At 41.9% G+C, this 5,272-nt stretch overlaps 1 pseudogene across 1 annotated transcript; it reads right to left on the reverse strand.

Moving 5' to 3' along the window:
- Window positions 1-2,272: 2,272 nt before the first annotated feature.
- On the reverse strand, window positions 2,273-4,510 carry LOC128563631 (adenylyl cyclase-associated protein 1-like; annotated as a pseudogene). The gene is made up of 2 exons (XR_008373844.1): window positions 3,660-4,510; window positions 2,273-3,368 (listed from the first exon to the last, which is right to left on the reverse strand). The product of XR_008373844.1 is annotated as an adenylyl cyclase-associated protein 1-like (transcript).
- Window positions 4,511-5,272: the final 762 nt, after the last annotated feature.

Genomic DNA, 5,272 nt, shown 5'->3' on the forward strand with positions numbered 1-5,272 from the left:
GCCCAGCCTGGGCCTGCTAAATAACAATGATGAAAACAACAACAACAAAATAGCCAAGTGTTGTGGCGGTTGCCTGTAATCCCAGCTACTTGGGAGGCTGAGGCAAAAGAATTGCTTAAGCCCAAGAGTTTGAGGGTTGCTGTGAACTGTGACACCATGGCACTCTACTGAGGGTGACATAAGTGAAACTCTGTCTCAAAAAAAAAAAAATCTACAGTCAACATGGATGAGAACTAACTGGTGATTGTCAGACACATCGAATTAAGTTATAAAATCAAAAATAAAATAAACTGAGGCAAAAGGATCACTTAAGCCCAAGAGTTCAAGGTTACTGTGAGCTATAATGCATAGCTCTCCACCCAGGGTAACACAGTGAAACTCTGTCTCAAAAAAAAAAAAAAAAAAAAAAGAAAAGAAAAGGAAAGAAAGCGGGTGGCACCTGTTGCTCAAAGGAGTAGGGCACTGGCCCATATACGAAGGTGGTGGATTCAAAACCCGGCCTGGCCAAAAACTGTAAAAAAAAAAAAAAGATATTGTACCCTCAATGAATCCCCAACAATAAAAAAAAAAAGAAAGAAAGGAAAAAGATTTTTTTTTTTTCCAGTTTTTGGCCAGGGCTGGGCCTGAACCTGCCACCTCCAGCACATGGGGCCAGCGCCCCACTCCTTTGAGTCACAGGCACCACCGGAAAAAGATTTTTATATCTTCTCAAGGACTTGACTTTTATCATTATGAATCTTTCTTTGACTTCTGGTAATATTTCTCATTTGAAAGCTAATTTTGTCTGATGTTAAGAGAGTCACTTTTAGGTTTATTTGGGTTAATGTTAACATATGTTAACATAGTATCTATTTTCCCAGTCATACTTTTTTCTGGGTCTATATTGTTTAAGGTGGCTTTCTTCTAGACACCATAGATTTGAGTCTTATTTTCATCAGGTAGGACACTTTCTGCCATTTAGTTTGCACTCTGAAAATACTGACATTTAATGTAATCATAAAATGACTGTATTAAATCTATCATTTTATGATTTATCTTCCACTTTTTCTATCCATTCCTTTTTTCTAACTTATTTTGGGTTAACAGAATATTTTTATAATTTCTTTTCCTCTGCTTTATTGGCTAGTTAGCTATACCTCTTCAGTTTTGTTTCCTAGTAGTCGCTCTAGGTTAAATGTAAGATTTGATTAATATGTGCATCAGTACTGTTTTCTTTATGTTTTTTCTACTTGGAGTTTTTTGAGCTTTTGAAAACTGTGGGCTTATATTGTAATTTTAGCCATTATTTCTTCAAATAATATTTTCTCTTTCTTTTCCCCTTTGTCCTCTGGAACTCCAACTACATATATGTTGGGCAGCTTAATATTGTCTCACAGATTACTGAAGCTCTTTTTTTTTTTTTTCTTAGTCTCTTTTTCACTATGTTTCATTTTGGATGGTTCTATCGTTAAGTCTTCAGTGTCAACAGTTTTTTCTTCCAGTGTCTAATCTTCTGACATGCCATCTAGTATATTGTTAACATCATATACTATACATTTTTCATGTCTATAAATTTCATTTAAAAATATTTTTCATTTCTGTTATTTTGTTAAGTTTTCTTCACATTTTGAACATATAATAATACCTGTTTTAATGTCCTAGTCTGATAATTATATCTTCAATATCATTTATTGGTCTCTCTTTTTTTCAAGTTTTGTATTAACTTTATTCTATTTTCTGTATAACTTTAAGTACATAAAGGTTTATTTCCGCAGACCTCAGGAAATGGATAGAAATCACAAGACTATCTCTCTTCCCACCAAAAAAAGTTGCATATTTTGGTAATTGTTCGCCCGAGGTGGGGGTGGGAGACTGAAATTTATATTAGCAATGCTGTGAATCTTACATAAACTGAGATCTAAAACCAGTCTGCTGAGGAGGTTTTAGTCCTCTGGCTCAGGTGCCTGGACAGAAGCTGTTAAGTTGTTGAGCATAACAGAGAAAAGGAGGCAGTGAAGATGGATGACAGGCACCTAGCAGGCAAAGAGGAAGGAATGCCAGACATCTTGGAATGATGTGTTGTTTTTCCTTTAAAGACATCTTTAGGGAAAGGTAGGAAGGTGCTAAGCAGGGATCCCAGAGAAAGAAAGAGTCCAAGACACCTTTAATGGCCCTGGATGAAGGGCACTGCTACAGTAGCTAGCACCAAAGAACCTCCTATCTCATGGTTGAAACAGACCAGGATGGAATGCAGAATAAAAGGAATGCTTGTAGGACACAATTTCACTTGGAATGCCAGATGGCCAAGCCTTGGTTTTTGATCCGGTTCTACACTTGCCTTCACTTGTCAACAGTGAAAGGTTAGTTTGGTTAGAAGAACTGTCTGGAATCAATACCAGCTTCTACTACCCTCATGCTCATTATCAGAAAAAAGATTAACTAGTGTGAACATTCTGATCTGTTAATTCCTAGAATTGTTGTATTCTTCTCAAAGGACTGTCTGTTGGTAGAATAACCCCCCCAAAGCCAAAAGCTGAAAGGCACCATTCCTGCAGTTTGTTAAGAATGGACTGGTGGTGTGATTGAACTGATATGGAAAGGTCGCACCTTCCTGCAGAAGATCAACTGACTTGCTATTCCACCCCAAATCTCAGCCTGATGTATATTTCAGTGAAGCCAGGTAGCTGTGCTTCTTAGAGTAGAGAAGCAGTCTAAGAGCAGAAAGGTAGAGGAAATCTAGAAAAGAACTGTCTTGATACAGATTTATCCCATGATGGGAGAGGGCAAAGAACCCCATGGCACTTTGCTTAACCAGCAATTTCTGTCACTGTGGTGACCAGCTTCTGCCCATTCCATAGGGTCTTGAACTGCTCAGGGACTGGAAACTCATTAAAGTCACCACTTTCCGTAGGAATGAGGACATTCATCTCAGAAGATTTGGCACTGACTATCTCACAATCCAGGGAATTCTTGCTCAAGTAAGCATGGCAGCCATCTGTTTTGTTGATGGAAATGGTTGGCACTTTACCCATTACCTGAACTTTGACATCCCTACTATTGATTATCTCCATGATGTCCACCATGTCATCAAATACCAGACCAAGTTTCTTACAGTTATCTACTGAAATGAAGTTAATTTTGCCCTTGATTTGCAATGTGGTGTTGACACATTTGTATATGTAAACCACCTGTTTCAGCTCTGTGTCATCAATCACCAGGTTGGAAACATTCTCCAGATTTTCCACTCTCCACTTCCTGCCCTCCGGTTTAAGTAGAGCTGGCTCTTTCTTTGTGGTTGGTTTTGGGGATGGCCTGGTTTGGGGTTTGAGTGCAGAGAACAGCTTGGGGCTACTGCGTACCTGACCATTCTGAGCCTTCAAGGCAGGGTTCTTTTTTTTTTTTTTTTTTATTTATTTATTTATTTTTTTTTGTAGAGACAGAGTCTCACTTTATGCCCCTTGGTAGAGTGCCGTGGCATCACACAGCTCACAGCAACCTCCAGCTCCTGGGCTTAAGTGATTCTCTTGCCTCAGCCTCCCGAGTAGCTGGGACTACAGGTGCCCGCCACAGCACCCGGCTATTTTTTTGTTGCAGTTTGGCCGGGGCTGGGTTTAGAACCCGCCACCCTCGGCATATGGGGCTGGCGCCCTACTCACTGAGCCACAGGCGCCGCCCAAGGCAGGGTTCTTGTGAGTCTTCATGTCATCAGATACATGTTTTAGGACATGTGTGATGCTCTCCCCCTGATTAATCTGCACAAACAGTGCTGAACAGGATGTAGACTCATCAGAGCCTGAACTGGTGGAAACTGGGGGAGGAGGTGGTCCTGGCGGTGGGGGAGGAGGGCCTGATCCAGCACAGGGGCCAGATGGTAATCCACTCAGTTCTTTTGCCACAGACCCCGTCTTGCTCCAGGACAGTCCAGTGGTATGGAACTCCTTAATGTAACTCTGCAGCTCTGTCCATATACTCAGGTAAGCCTTGACCCAGTCTACATGCTCCTTACTCACATCTTTGTACTCCTTGAGGACTCGGTTTGTATAAAACATGGCAGCATCATTCATTTCTTTCACATAGGGGCCAGGCTTGGGAGCCATAGCCACCAAGCCCAGGCCCTGAATACTTTCACTGACAGCTGACAAGTGATTGAACAACATGCTGCCTCAGCTCTTCTCCCAAAAAGTTACTGCTTCTTGGATCTGCTCTGAGATGGGTGCCAACAAATCAGAATGCTTATTGCCTGCTGGCTGCTGACACTGAGAGGCTATAACCAAGAGTGCTCGCTCCAACTTCAGACCTGTGTGGACCATCTCTGCGTGTTTCTGCACCTCTTGCCCAATTGCTTTACTGATCTTCAAGTACTCTCCCACAGGACCAGCAAGCAGTGAGTCAAGTGCTTGCACATACGGAATTGCACCTTTTGATGAACTGTCTCCCCATACCCACAGTGCATGTCAGAGGTATGGGATACTGCCTCCAGGCGGCCCACTGCCCTCTCCAATCTTTCTACCAGATTTTGCATGTCAGCCATAATGTACCACCTCAGGACTGCCATCAGCTGCTCTCTACTTCCAGCAAGAACTGCCCAGCCTTTTTTTTTTTTTTTTTTTTGAGAAAGAATCTCAAGCTGTTGCCAAGGGTAGAGTGCTGGGGCATCACAGCTCACAGCAACCTCAGACTCTTGGGCTTAAGCAACTCTCTTGCCTCAGCCTCCCAAGCAGCTGGGACTACAGGCACCCACCACAATGCCTGGCCATTTTTTGGCTACAGTTATCATTGTTGTTTTAGCAGGCCCAGGCCAGGTTTGAACCTGCCAGACCTGGAGTATGTGACCAGTGCCCTACTCACTGAGCTATGGCACTGCCCATTTTTCAGTCTCTTTCTATTGATTTACCTACTGGTTATGTGCATATTTCCTACTTCTTTTCATAACTAATTTTTTTTTGAGACAGGGTCTTTATTGGCTGCATGTTAGAGTGTAATGGCATCACTATGGCTTACCACAACCTCAAACTCCTAGGCTGAAGCAATCCTCCTCAGGCCTCAGTCTCCCAAATAGCTGCAACTACAGCCACATGCCACAATGACAGGCTAATATTTCTTTTCTTTTTTTTGTTCTTACTTTTGTTTAGGCTGCTCTTGAACTCCTGACCTCAATCGAGCCTCCTATCTCAGCTGCCTAAAGTTCTAGGATTATAGGCATGAGCTACTGCATACCCTACCCTTATGACTAATTTTTTATTGATTCCTAGACATTTTGAACTTGCATTGCTAAATGCTGGATTTTGTTATA

The sequence above is a fragment of the Nycticebus coucang genome, chromosome 13 (genome assembly GCF_027406575.1).
Source record: "Nycticebus coucang isolate mNycCou1 chromosome 13, mNycCou1.pri, whole genome shotgun sequence".
Classification (NCBI taxonomy): Eukaryota; Metazoa; Chordata; class Mammalia; order Primates; family Lorisidae; genus Nycticebus; species Nycticebus coucang.